We start from the raw sequence: 15680 nt of genomic DNA on the forward strand, positions 1-15680 counted from the left end.
AGGCGCGTGTGCTCCCAGCACCGCCACGTCAAGACCGCGTGCCACCCGAGGCGGTGGTGCGGGAGCGCCAAGACCAGGCTCCCCCTCTGTGGTGGCCCCCATGAGCGCGGCGGGTTGCCGCGCGTTCACCCTAGAGCTGCGCCGCGTCGTTTGGTGTGGGAAGTTCAAGCCAGACCTGCCTCCAAGCTACGATGGCACCCCCAACTCTGCCGAGTTCCTCCAGCTCTACGAGCTGAGCATCGAGGCGGTCAACGGCAACGAGAAGGTCATGGCAAACTGGTTCCCTATGGCCCTCAAGGATGGGGCGTGCTCGTGGCTCCTGAACCTCCCCGCGGGATTGATCTCCTCCTGGGATGAAATGCGAGAGTGCTTCATCACCAACTTCCAGGGCACTCGCGACCGCGCTCCTACCGCGGGTGACCTGCGGCGCATCAAGCAGCAGCCAGGGGAGACCTTGCACAAATACATCCAGCGCTCAACAGCGTTCGTCTCAAGATCCCCAAGGTGTCGGATGAGGCCATCATTTCGGCGTTCACTAATGGCGTCCGAGATGTCAAGATGAAGGAGGAGCTCACCATACACGAGGACATGTGCTCGGCTCTGGAGATGTTCAACATGGCAACCAGATGCACGAGGGCCGAGGAAGGTCGCCTCTCCCTCCTGGAGCTCCCGGAGGCCGATCAGAGGACAAGAAGGCCAAGCCAAGGACATGAAGTGCAAGGGCCCAGCTATGCTCGTGGCTGAACCCAAGATGAAGCGCGGTTGTGACCACCCGAAGTCTTCCAAGGGCAGCCGCCCATTCTACATCTTCCACAACATGCATAGCCACAACACCAATGACTGCTAGGAGCTCAGGGCTATCCAAGACGGGCGCCTTGGCCAATGCCCCGAGCGCAACGACTGCGGCTACAGCCATGGAGGAGGCCGAGGTGGGGGACGCTGGGACAACCGCGACCCCTGCCAGGACTGGCGCGATCAGCCTCGTGAGGATCGCTGGCAGGGCCAGCCTCGCGAGGGCCCCTGGAGGATCAGTCTCGTGAGGACCGTCCTTAGGGCAATGCTGGCCTTCCTCCGCTGCCGCCACCACCAAGGAGGAATGACAACCACCACCAAGACGATGGGGCTGGGGGCTTCCAAGAGCCTCGTGCCATCGCTTGCATCCCAGGCGGCGCTGAGGCCCCCGCCTCCCATCACATCTTCAAGCGGTTCACTCGCAAGGTGAACGCGGCCCTCCCCAAGCTGGAGGCAACGCATCCGCTCAGGTGTTCCAAGTACACCATCACCTTCGACTCTACTGACCACTCAAGTGCGCGGCCACTGCCGACACGCTCCCGATGCTCTGCTCGCCCACCATCAGCATCGTCCTCGCCACCAAGACACTTATCGATGGCGGCGCAGGGCTCAATGTCCTCTCCGTCGAGACGTTCGACACGCTCCAGGTGCCATACGACCAGTGATAACCCACAAGTATAGGGGATCGCAACAGTTTTCGATAAGTAAGAGTGTCGAACCCAACGAGGAGCTAAAGGTAGAACAAATATTCCCTCAAGTTCTGTCAACCACCGCTACAACTCTACGCACGCTTGACGTTCGCTTTACCTAGAACAAGTATGAAACTAGAAGTACTTTGTAGGTGTTGTTGGATAGGTTTGCAAGATAATAAAGAGCAAGTAAATAAAAAGTAGGGGCTGTTTAGGTAAAGACACAACTAAGTTAGTTTTAGTAAACAACTTTTTGTTACGAGAAAGTTATTTGTCCCTAGGCAATCGATAACTAGACCGGTAATCATTATTGCAGTTTCATATGAGGGAGAGGCACAAGCTAACATACTCTCTCTACTTGGATCATATGCACTTATGATTGGAACTCTAGCAAGCATTGATACCTCTCCAACGTATCTATAATTTTTGATTGCTCCATCCTATATTATCTACTGTTTTACACATTACTGGGCTTTATTATCCACTTTTATATTATTTTTGGGACTAACTTATTAACCGGAGGCCCAGCCCAGAATTGCTGTTTTTGCCTGTTTTAGGGTTTCGAAGAAAAGGAATATCAAACGGAGTCCAAACGGAATGAAACCTTCGGGAACGTGGTTTTCTCAACAGATAAGACCCGGGAGACTTGGACCCTACGCCAAGGCACGTAACAGGAGGCCACGAGGTAGGGGGGGCGCGCCCTACCCTACCAGGCGTGCCCCCACCCTCGTGGGCCCCCTGTTGCTCCACCGACGTACTTCTTCCTCCTATATATATCCACGTACCCCCAAACGATCAAAACAGGAGCCAAAACCCTAATTCCACCGCCGTAACTTTCTGTATCCACGAGATCCCATCTTGGGGTTTGTTCCGGAGCTCCGCTGGAGGGGGCATCGATCACGGAGGGCTTCTACATCAACACCATAGCCTCTCCGATGAAGTGTGAGTAGTTTATCTCAGACCTACGGGTCCATAGTTAGTAGCTAGATGGCTTCTTCTCTCTTTTTGGATCTCAATACAATGTTCTCCCCCTCTCTTGTGGAGATCTATTCGATGTAATCTTCTTTTTGCAGTGTGTTTGTTGAGACCGATGAATTGTGGGTTTATGATCAAGTCTATCTATGAATAATATTTGAATCTTCTCTGAATTCTTTTATGTATAATTGGTTATCTTTGCAAGTCTCTTCGAATTATCAGTTTGGTTTGGCCTACTAGATTGATCTTTCTTGCAATGGGAGAAGTGCTTAGCTTTGGGTTCAACCTTGCGGTGTCCTTTCCCGGTGATAGTAAGGGCAACAAGGCACGTATTGTATTGTTGCCATCGAGGATAACAAGATGGGGTTTTCTTCATATTGCATGAGTCTATCCCTCTACATCATGTCATCTTGCTTAAGGCGTTACTCTGTTTTTAACTTAATACTCTAGATGCATGCTGGATAGCGGTCGATGAGTGGAGTAATAGTAGTAGATGTAGGCAGGAGTCGGTCTACTTGTCTCGGACATGATGCCTATATACATGATCATGCCTAGATATTCTCATAACTATGCTCAATTCTGTCAATTGCTCAACAGTAATTTGTTCTCCCACCGTATAATCCTTATGCTCTCGAGAGAAGCCACTAGTGAAACCTATGGCCCCCGGGTCTATCTTCATCATATTGTTCTCCTACTACTTTGCTATTTACTTTGTGTTTATTTTACTTTGCATCTTTATCATAAAAGTACCAAAAATATTATCTTATCATATCTATCAGATCTCACTCTCGTAAGTTGCCTTATAAGGATTGACAACCCCTATTTGTGTTGGTTGCGAGGATTTATTTGTTTTGTGCAGGTACGAGGGACTTGCACGTAGCCTCCTACTGGATTGATACCTTGGTTCTCAAAAACTGAGGGAAATACTTACGCTACTTTGCTGCATCATCCCTTCCTCTTCGGGGAAAACCAATGCAGTGCTCAAGAGGTAGCAAGCATCCGCAACTACTAAAGATCATTAAGGTAAAACCCAACCATAGCATTAAAGCATCAAGTCCTCTTTATCCCATACGCAACAACCCCCTTACTCGGGTTTGTGTTTCAGTCACTGACGCAACCCACTATAAGCGAATCATGAACGTATTGCATCACCCTACAGCGGGGATCCCTCACGCTTGCGCGACACAGAGAGCACCATAGGACAACACCAGTAATAAAACATGCAACTCAAACCAATCTTGATCATCAAATAGCCCATAGGACAAAACGGATCTACTCAAACATCATAGGATAGCCATACATCATTGGGAAATAATATATAGCGTTGAGCACCATGTTTAAGTAGAGATTACAGTGGGTAAGAGAGAGGTTACACCGCTGCAAAGAGGGAGGAAGAGTTGGTGATGATGGCGGTGAAGTTGTTGATGATGACCACGGCAGCGTTCCGGCGCCACCGGAAGAGAAGGGGAGAGGGGCCCCTTCGTCTTCTCCTTCCTTGACCTCCTCCCTATATGGGAGAAGGGTTTCCCCTCTGGTCCTTGGCCTCCATGGCGTGGGAGGGGCGAGAGCCCCTCCAAGATTTTATCTGTCTCTCTGTCTCTCTCTGTTTCTGCCTTTTTAGATTCTACCCTTTCACCGTTTCTTATATTCCTGGAGATCCGTAACTCCTATTGGGCTGAAATTTTAACACGGTCTCTATCCGGATATTAGCTTTCTTGTGGTGAAAGAAGGGCACCAGCCGCCTTACGGGGTGGCCACGAGGGTTAGGGGTGCGCCCAGGGGGGTAGGGCGCGCCCCCCTGCCTCATGCCTCCCTCGGGCACCGTCTCGCGTGGATTTTTCTTCCCAAAAATCATATATATTCCAAAAAAAATCTCCTTCAGTTTTTATCCCGTTTGGACTCCGTTCGATATGGATATTCTACGAAACAAAAAACATGCAACAAACAGGAACTGACACTGGGCACTGGATCAATTGTTAGTCCCAAAGAAGTATAAAAAGTTGCCAAAAGTATATGAAAGTTGTAGAATATTGGCATGGAACAATGAAAAATTATAGATACGACAGAGACGTATCAGCATCCCCAAGATTAATTCCTGCTCGTCCTCGAGTAGGTAAATGGTAAAAAAGATAATTTTTGATGTGGAATGCTACCTAGCATAATCTTGATCATGTATGTAATCATGGCATGAATATTAAGATACGAGTGATTCAAAGCAATAGTCTATCATTTGACATAAAAATAATAATACTTCAAGCCTACTAATAAAGCGATCATGTCTTTTCAAAATAACATGGACAAAGAAAGTTATCCCTACAAAATCATATAGTCTGGCTATGCTCCATCTTCACCACACAAAATATTCACATCATGCACAACCCCGATGACAAGCCAAGCAATTGTTTCATACTTTTGACGTTCTCAAGCCTTTTCAACTTTCACACAATACATGAGCGTGAGCCATGGACATAGCACTATAGGTGGGATAGAATGGTGGTTGTGGAGAAGACAAAAAGGAGAAGATAGTCTCACATCAACTAGGCGTATCAACGGGCTATGGAGATGCCCATCAATAGATATCAATGTGAGTGAGTAGGGATTGCCATGCAACGGATGCACTAGAGCTATAAGTGTATGAAAGCTCCAACTGAAACTAAGTGGGTGTGCATTCAACTTGCTTGTTCATGAAGAACTCGGGCATTTGAGGAAGCCCATCATCGGAATATACAAGTCAAGTTCTATAATGAAAATTCCCACTAGTATATGAAAGTGATAACTCAAGAGACTCTCTATATGAAGAACACGGTGCTACTCTGAAGCACAAGTGTGGTAAAAGGATAGTAACATTGCCCCTTCTCTCTTTTTCTCTCATTTTTATTTCCTTTTTATTTTCTCTTTTTTTGTGCCTTCTCTTTTTTTGGCCTTTCTCTTTTATTTTTTTTATTTTTTTTCGTCCGGAGTCTCATACCGACTTGTGGGGGAATCATAGTCTCCATCATCCTTTCCTCACTGGGGCAATGCTCTAATAATGATCATCATCACACTTTTATTTACTTACAACTCAATATTACAACTCAATGTCTAGAACAAAGTATGACTCTATATGGATGCCTCCGGCAGTGTACCGGGATGTGCAATGATCTAGCGTAGCAAAGATATCACAAAAACGGACAAGCCATGAAAATATCATGCTAGCTATCTTACGATCATGCAAAGCAATATGACAATGAATGCTCAAGTCATGTATATGATGATGATGGAAGTTGCATGGCAATATATCTCGGAATGGCTATGGAAATGCCATAATAGGTAGGTATGGTGGCTGTTTTGAGGAAGGTATATGGTGGGTTTATGGTACCGGTGAAAGTTGCGCGATAGTAGAGAGGCTAGCAATGGTGGAAGGGTGAGAGTGCGTATAATCCATGGACTCAACATTAGTCATAAAGAACTCACATACTTATTGCAAAAGTCTATCAGCTATCGAAACAAAATACTATGCGCATGCTCCTAGGGGGATATATTGGTAGGAAAAGACCATCGCTCGTCCCCGACCGCCACTCATAAGGAAGACAATCAATAAATACCTCATGCTCTGACTTCGTTACATAACGGTTCACCATACGTGCATGCTACGGGAATCACCAACCTCAACACAAGTATTTCTACTAATCCACAACTACCCACTAGCATGACTCTAATATCACCATCTTTATATTGCAAAACTATTGCAAGGAATCAAACATATCATATTCAGTGATCTACAAGTTTTATGTAGGATTTTATGACTAACCATGTGAATGACCAGTTCCCGTCATCTCTCTAAATAGATATAAGTGAAGCAAGAGAGTTTAAATCTTTCTACAAAAGATATGCCCACGCTCTAACAAATATAAGTGAAGCAAAAGAGCATTCTACAAATGGCGGTTTTCTATGTAAAGAGAAACGGGCAATCCAAACTTCAAATGATATAAGTGAAGCACATGAAGCATTCTATAAAGCCATACTCAAAAGATATAAGTGAAGTGCAGTGAGCATTCTATAAATCAACCAAGGACTATCTCATACCAGCATGGTGCATAAAAGAAAAATGAAAACTAAATGCAAAAGACGCTCCAAGATTGCACATATCGCATGAACGAAACGAATCCGAAAACATACCGATGCTTGTTGAAGAAAGAGGGGATGCCTTCCGGGACATCCCCAAGCTTAGATGCTTGAGTCTCCTTGAATATTTACTTGGGGTGCCCCGTGCATCCCCAAGCTTGAGCTCTTGCCTCTCTTCCTTCTTCTCACATCGTGACCTTCTCGATCATCGAACACTTCATCCACACAAAACTTTAACAGAAAACTCGGTAAGATCCGTTAGTATAATAAAGCAAATCACTACTCTAAGTACTGTTGCAAACCAATTCATATTTTGTTTTGGCATTGTGTCTACTTTAGTATAAATTTTTCATGGCTTAATCCACTGATATAAATCGATAGTTTCATCAAAACAAGCAAACTATGCATCAAAAACAGAATCTGTCTAAAACAGAATAGTCTGTAATAGTCTGAACATTCACCATACTTCTGATACTTGAATAATTCTGCCAAAATTAGGAAAAATAAAAAATTCGTATAGAAAGACAGTGCAAAAATAATCAGAACCATTTGAGGTTCCATTAAAAAATGTAAAATCGCGCACTACAGCCAAAGTTTCTGTCCTGCACCGTACAAACCAACAAGCATTGTAAACATCCTAAAGGCAAACCTTGGCACATTATTTTTATAATACAATGGAATTGTACAAGGGGATAATTATTTTTGTTGAAAAGTTTCTGTAATCAAAGTTTCCATGAGCATGAACAAAGTTCAAGGCTAGCTCCCACTTCAACAATGCTTGTCTCTCCCACTTTCACTTTCCTTTTTGAAAAAGTTTTGGGTTCCCTCTTTATTTTTGTTGTTTTAAAACTATATGAAAGCACTCAACAGAAATAAATGACTCTCTAAAACTTCCGGGTTGTCTCCCTGGCAGCACTTTCTTTAAAGCCATTAAGCTAGGCATATAGTGCTCAAGTAGTGAATCCACCCGGATCCCAAGGTATATCAAATCCAATTTTAATTAACAATGATTTGTAATTTAGTAGTGAGCACAAAGTAACATATATCATGTAACAACAAAGTCTAACTCTCTTCCTATGCATCGGCATGTCATAAAAGAACAATTCATGCACACATAGTAAAGGCCAATGCATAATATAAACGGTTTCTTGCTATTTTATTGCATTGGAAACATAGAGAGATGGAGATATAGTTCCTCTCTCATAATATTGCAAGTAGGAGCAGCAAGAACATGCATATTATATCTATCAAAATCATCATGTGTAGTAGTAAAAGGCAACCCATCAATATAATCCTTAATAAGTGCAAACTTCTCCGATATAGTGTAGTTGGGAGAATTCAAAACGATAATAGGACTATCACGCATGGGTGCAATAGCAACAATTTCATGTTTAACATAAGGAACTATAGCAAGTTCATCTCCATAAACATAATTCATATTGGCATCTTGGCCACAAGCATAGCAAGCATCATCAAAAAGGGATATTTCAAAAGAATCAACGGGATCATAACAATTGTCATAGCATTCATCCTTTGATAAGCATGAAGGGAAATTAAACAATGTATGAGTTGAAGAGTTATTCTCATTAGAAGGTGGGCATGGGTGATCAATCCGCTCTTCCTCCTTTTGTTCTTCGCTCTCCTCCTCATCTTTTTCATCCAATGAGCTCACAGTTTCATCAATTTCTTCTTCCATAGATTCCTGCAAAATATTAGTCTCTTCTGGGACAGCGGAGACTTTCTCAATAAACGCATCAATATCAGAATTGTATTCATAATTCTCATAACAATATTTAAGGATAGCTAAATTTTCAGGTCTGTAGACAACATCATAAAGATTTTCATATTCTTTGAACATAGATTCAATTTCATAAGCACCCATAAAAGCAACAAATTCTTCTATTTGTTCCACATCATAGTAGTCATATATACCTCTAGCATAAGAAGCCAAAGTTTCATTATCATTAAATTCACATGAAAAGGGAAGGTGTGGAGCCTTCATCCTAGAGCAACAAGTATAATCATATCTCAAGCATAGTTGCCTAGCATACCAATACAACATATAAATTTGATCCCATAATAGTTTCCCTTTTTGAGTCAAGCGATAATCCCTAAAGTATTCATGTTGATCCAACGTGTCTCCCATTACCAAATTGAATGGGGTTTTCTCTGGATTATCAAAGTAGTACATAATATCTATCACATAACGAGCATCGAAGGTTTTAGGAGGTTCCTCATCTCCATGAGCAGCAAGTACACCTAATATTTTTTTGGTATTTCGTGTTCCATATCCATAACTAAAGATAAAGAACAACTAAGAACATCAAATAAAAATTCCTTAGTGATAAAGAAAACAAGCACACATGAGAATATTCACCCCATGCTATTGCTCCTTGGCAACGGCGCCAGAAAAAGGTCTTGATAACCCACAAGTATAGGGGATCGCAACCGTTTTCGATAAGTAAGAGTGTCGAACCCAACGAGGAGCTAAAGGTAGAACAAATATTCCCTCAAGTTCTATCAACCAACGATACAACTCTAGGCACGCTTGATGTTCGCTTTACCTAGAACAAGTATGAAACTAGAAGTACTTTGTAGGTGTTGTTGGATAGGTTTGCAAGATAATAAAGAGCAAGTAAATAAAAAGTAGGGGCTGTTTAGGTAAAGACACAACTAAGTTAGTTTTAGTAAACAACTTTTTGTACGAGAAAGTTATTTGTCCCTAGGCAATCGATAACTAGACCGGTAATCATTATTGCAGTTTCATATGAGGGAGAGGCATAAGCTAACATACTCTCTCTACTTGGATCATATGCACTTATGATTGGAACTCTAGCAAGCATCCACAACTACTAAAGATCATTAAGGTAAAACCCAACCATAGCATTAAAGCATCAAGTCCTCTTTATCCCATACGCAACAACCCCCTTACTCGGGTTTGTGTTTCAGTCACTCACGCAACCCACTATAAGAAAATCATGAACGTATTGTAACACCCTAAAGCGGGGATCCCTCACGCTTGCGCGACACGGAGAGCACCATATGACAACACCAATAATAAAACATGCAACCCAAACCAATCTTGATCAAATAGCCCATAGGACAAAACAGATCTACTCAAACATCATAGGATAGCGCGTTGAGCACCATGTTTAAGTAGAGATTACAGCGGGTAAGAGAGAGGTTACACCGCTGCATAGAGGGGGGAAGAGTTGGTGATGATGGCGGTGAAGTTGTTGGTGAAGATTGCGGTGATGATGATGGCCACGGCAGCGTTCCGGCGCCACCGGAAGAGAAGGGGAGAGGGGGCCCCTTCGTCTTCTCCTCCCTTGACCTCCTCCCTAGATGGGAGAAGGGTTTCCCCTCTGGTCCTTGGCCTCCATGGTGTGGGAGGGGCGAGAGCCCCTCCGAGATTGGATCTGTCTCTCTGTCTCTCTCTGTTTCTGCGTTTTTAGATTCTACCCTTTCACCGTTTCTTACATTCTCGGAGATCCGTAACTCCGATTGGGCTGAAATTTTAACACGATCTCTATCCGGATATTAGCTTTCTTGTGGCGAAAGAAGGGAACCAACCGCCTTACGGGGTGGCCACGAGGGTCAGGGGCACGCCCAGGGGGGTGGGGCGCGCCCCCCTGCCTTGTGCCTCCCTCGGGCACCGTCTCGTGTGGATTTTTCTTCCCAAAAATCATATATATTCCAAAAAAAATCTCCGTCAGGTTTTATCCCGTTTGGAATCCGTTTGATATGGATATTCCGCGAAACAAAAAACATGCAGCAAACAGGAACTGGCACTGGGCACTGGATCAATATGTTAGTCCCAAAAATAGTATAAAAAGTTGCCAAAAGTATATGAAAGTTGTAGAATATTGGCATGGAACAATCAAAAATTATAGATACAACGGAGACGTATCAACCAGCTCCAGCCTACCAAGCCCTTCTTGGGGGTAACCGACGTCTCCACTATCCCCATAGGGCATATCCGCCTCCCTGTCACCTTCGGCAAGCGCGACAACTACCGCACGGAGCTCATCGACATCGACGTCGCCCACATTCGCCTCCCGTACAACGCCATCCTTGGATATCCATATCTAGCCAAGTTCATGGCCGCGACCCACCATGGCTACAATGTCCTCAAGATGCCGGGGAGCGGCGACATCATCATGGTCGCTTGCGATGAAAAGGATGCGGTGTGCTCCCTTGAGCGCGCCTACCAAGCTGCGGCGGTCGAGAACCCGGATGACGAAGGCGCCGTCCACCCCCCGGAGGTCATTCCCAAGAAGAAGAAGCAGCTTCTCCCCCGAGGATCTCAGGAAGAGGGGGCGACCACGATCGTGTCTCAGGCCCTGCGCCCACCGATGGGGTGCCTTCCCCTCTCGCATAGGAAGGAGTGCCCAACGCCCCTCTCAAGTTGGGCTCAGGGGCTCTCCTCTGGAGGGCCTCAGACTTGGCCAGCGTCATGAGGGAGGCGTGCAGGCACCATGTGGAGGCGTGCTTCAAAGCGCACTTCCGCGAAAAGAGTGCAGGGAGCGGGGCACCAGGTGCTTAGGAGTTCATCACCAAGGCAATCGAGGAGCTTCAGGAAGCAAGCGCCATGCGGGGCAAGCGTCGCCTCGCTCCACCCAGTGCGGCTCCCTTCCTTGGCGAGGGCAGCGAGCTGCGTGCCTGCGTCAACATCCCAGGGCTCAATAGATCCGCGTCTCAGGAGCTCTTCTAGCCGTCCCACATTGGCCGGTGTGAGGGCCCCCCTCACAGCTACGTTCGCATGCCTTTCGGTCTGCCGAGCGTGGTTGCTGATACGTCTCCAACGTATCTATATTTTTTGATTGTTCCATACTATTATATTATCTATCTAGGATGTTTTATATGCATTTATATGCTATTTTATATGATTTTTGGGACTAACCTATTAACCTAGAGCCTAGTGCCAGTTTCTGTTTTTTCCTTGTTTTTGAGTATCGCAGAAAAGGAATATCAAACGGAGTCCAATTGACCTTAAAATTTACGGAGATTGTTTTTGGACCAGAAGAAGCCCACAGAGTACCGGAGATGGACCAGAAGAGTCCCGAGGCCACCACGAGGGTGGGGGCGCGCCCTACCCCCTGGGCACGCCCCCTATCTCGTGGCCGCCTCGTGGACCCCCCTGACTTGTTCCCGACGCCAACGCTTCTTATATGACCCCAAACTTCCAGAAAGAAACCTAGATCGGGAGTTCCGCCGCCGCAAGCCTCCGTAGCCACCGAAATCCAATCTAGACCCGTTCCGTCATCCTGCCGGAGGGGGGAATCCCTCTCTGGTGGCCATCTTCATCATCCCAGCGCTCTCCATGACAAGGATGGAGTAGTTCACCCTCGGGGCTGAGGGTCTGTACCGGTAGCTATGTGTTTGATCTCTCTCTCTCTCTCTCTCTCTCTGTTCTCTCTCTCATGTTCTTGATTCGGCACGATCTTGATGTATCGCGAGCTTTGCTATTATAGTTGGATCTTATGATGTTTCTCCCCCTCTACTCTCTTGTAATGGATTGAGTTTTCCCTTTGAAGTTATCTTATCGGATTGAGTCTTTAAGGATTTGAGAACACTTGATGTATGTCTTGCATGTGCTTATCTGTGGTGACAATGGGATATTCACGTGATCTACTTGATGTATGTTTTGGTGATCAACTTGCGAGTTCCGTGACCTCGTGAACTTATGCATAGGGGTTGGCACACATTTTCGTCTTGACTCTCCGGTAGAAACTTTGGGGCACTCTTTGAAGTTCTTTTTGTTGGTTGAATAGATGAATCTGAGATTGTGTGATGCATATCGTATAATCATACCCACGGATACTTGAGGTGACATTGGAGTATCTAGGTGACATTACGGTTTTGTTTGATTTGTGTCTTAAGGTGTTATTCTAGTACAAACTCTAGGATAGATCGAACGGAAAGAATAACTTCGTGTTATTTTACTCCGGACTCTTGAATAGATCAATCAGAAAGAATAACTTTGAGGTGGTTTCGTACCCTACAATAATCTCTTCGTTTGTTCTCCGCTATTAGTGACTTTGGAGTGACTCTTTGTTGCATGTTGAGGGATAGTTATATGATCCAATTATGTTATTATTGTTGAGAGAACTTGCACTAGTGAAAGTATGAACTCTAGGCCTTGTTCTGAAGCATTGCAATACCGTTTGTGCTCACTTTTATCATTAGTTACCTTGCTGTTTTTATATTTTCAGATTACAAAAACCTATATCTACCATCCATATTGCACTTGTATCACCATCTCTTCGCCGAACTAGCGCACCTATACAATTCACCATTGTATTGGGTGTGTTGGGGACACAAGAGACTCTTTGTTATTTGGTTGCAGGGTTGTTTGAGAGAGACAGTCTTCATCCTATGCCTCCCACGGATTGATAAACCTTAGGTCATCCACTTAAGGGAAATTTGCTACTGTCTACAAACCTCTGCACTTGGAGGCCCAACAACGTCTACAAGAAGAAGGTTGTGTAGTAGACATCAGCTGCCGTGCACCAGCGCCACATGCAGGCCATCCTGGAGGCTGACGAGGCCAGGCGTGAGGCATTCCAGACGGAAGAGGTGACGAACCTTCGGAGCCCCTTGGGCCTTTGGAGCCTCACGAGGTTCGGGAGCTGGACGGCTCGTGAGGAGCAACTTCTGTGGCACGCGTCTTCAGCTAATCCAACACTTCTTCAGCAATGGTGCTAGGTGACACTTTTTGATTTGTTCAGTTGGGGGTGCCCCTCGGGCTGCATTATCCCCAAGCCGTAGGCCCATCCCCGCGGCATGTATCGTTTTTCGCATATATCAGAATTGGCCTTACCCTTTCATGAGTTGCTTTATGTCATCACCTGCTTGTCCGGTCCTTCGTCGCCATGAACGTCGTACGCCCTTGCAAACCCGCCCGTGACCGCCTCATGATGAAGGACTGGCATGACATCTATGCTTGGGCCCGTCCTGTAGCGTCGGTAAACCCAAGTGGCTGAGCTCTGTCTCGCGGGCCAACTCCCGTGCACATCACCTCCCATGGTCCTTGGTGCCTTGTTCTCTCATGAGCTAATCAAGAGCGGGTAAATTAGGGCGCACGACCCAGTGCCTCGCCGTCACGGGAGCCGCACACCGGTTGTCTTTCTTCAGGATCTTCGCATGAGAAGACAGAGCACAACGTCTGTGCTCGAGTCGGTCCCTATAGCGTCGACAAACCCAATGGCCGAGCTCTGCCTGGGGTCGTTGGTGTTTGGCCTTCTCATGCGATATCCTCAGGAGATTCACTCGGCGCAGGCTACCTAACCATCTCGCAGGACCCTTGCAAATGTCCCGAACCAAATTCAGGCTCAACCCGCCTTGACGGGGCTGTACACGCCCCAGAGTCTCCCCTTAGAGGGAGTTCCCACCCACGAACCAGTGGAAGCCCCATGCTCCGCGCTGGCGAACGACACGGTCGAGGAGCGGCTATGCCCGTGCAAGAGCGGAAGCACCATGCTCTACGCTGGTGAATACACAACCGAGGGAAGCCTAGCGGCTGCAGTAACCTCAGGAGAGCCACCAGGCTCGCTGCTCAGCCTCACCGCACCGCTTTCCCCTCAGGAAGGTCGCACGAGGGGGCTGGGCACGGGGCTACGCTCAGGTCACGCCTAGTGTATACCACCTCACCAGGTCCCTCGGGCCTGGTCTTCTCGCACCCCTCCCGAGCAAAAGCCCGACGAGGAAAGGTATGGAGAGATGTTCGTACATCAAGGGGACCCCTAAGCATCACGACTCAGGGGCCTCATTGGTCATGTAGCCCCTCACCCCCTGGTCTCGTCCTGGTGGTCCGGACGCCCCGACGACGACTGAGGTATGCGCGGGGCCGGGCCCTGCCGACGCAGAATGCTAAAAACAACACTCACGTCTCCTTCCTGAGGGCTATTCGCACGTCAAGGGGGACCCCTGAGCATCGCGACTTAGGGGCCTCACTGGTCGCGTAGCCCCTCACCCCTTGGTCTTGTCTTGGTGATCCGGATGCCCCAACGGCGGCTGAGGTATGTGCGGGGCCGGGCCCTACCGACGCAAAACACTAAAGCAAACAGGGAGGAATCGCAAAATCCTAGCAAATTATTACAAAACACACTGTCTCTTAAAACTCAGAGCAGAAGTTCTCACGCCTCCACGAGGCACAGTAAATGTTGCAGGGTTAAAACAGGAGGAAGCGCCGCCTTCGAACCTCGTCTTTAGCCTTGGACGCCGCCGTCGCTCACCCGGGGAGGCCCGTGATACGTCTCCAACGTATCTACTTTTCCTAACGCTTTTCCTCTTGGTTTGGACTCTAATTTGCATGATTTGAATGAAACTAACCCCGGACTGACGCTGTTTTCAGCAGAACTACCATGGTGTTGTTTTTGTGCAGAAATAAAGTTCTCGGAATGGAATGAAACTTTGCGATGATTTTTTATACAATAAATAAGAATTTCTGGAGCCAAGATCCATTGGAGGGGGGCACCTGGGTGGGCACAACCCACCATGGCGCGCCCCTCCTGGCACGCCCAGGTGGGTTGTCCCCACCTGGAGGCCCTGCAGACCCTGAAACCAACGCTATAAAATCCTATTTTTCCAGAAAAAACCAAGGAGAAAGAATTATCGTGATCCACGAGACAGAGCCGCCGTCACCTCATGTTCTTCATCAGGAGGCCAGATCCGGAGTCCGTTTGGGGCTCCGGAGAGGGGGATCTTCGTTCTTCGTCATCACCAACCCTTCTCCATCGCCAATTCCATGATGCTTCCCACCAGGAGTGAGTAATTCCTTCGTAGGCTCGCTGGTCGGTGAGGAGTTGGATGATATTCATCATGTAGTTGAGTTAGTTTTGTTAGGGCCTGATCCCTAGTATCCACTATATTCTAAGATTGATGTTGCTATGACTTTGCCATGCTTAATGCTTGTCACTTTGGGCCCGGGTGCCATGATTTCAGATCTGAACCGTTTAACATTATATCCATGTTCTAGACCTGATCTTGCAAGTTATAGTCACCTACTACGTGTTATGATCCGGCAACCCTGGAGTGACAATAGTCGGGACCACTCCCGGTGATGACCGTAGTTTGAGGAGTTCATGTATTCACGGTGTGTTAATGCTCTATTCATGT

This window comes from Triticum urartu, chromosome 7 (genome assembly GCF_003073215.2).
Source record: "Triticum urartu cultivar G1812 chromosome 7, Tu2.1, whole genome shotgun sequence".
NCBI lineage: Eukaryota > Viridiplantae > Streptophyta > Magnoliopsida > Poales > Poaceae > Triticum > Triticum urartu.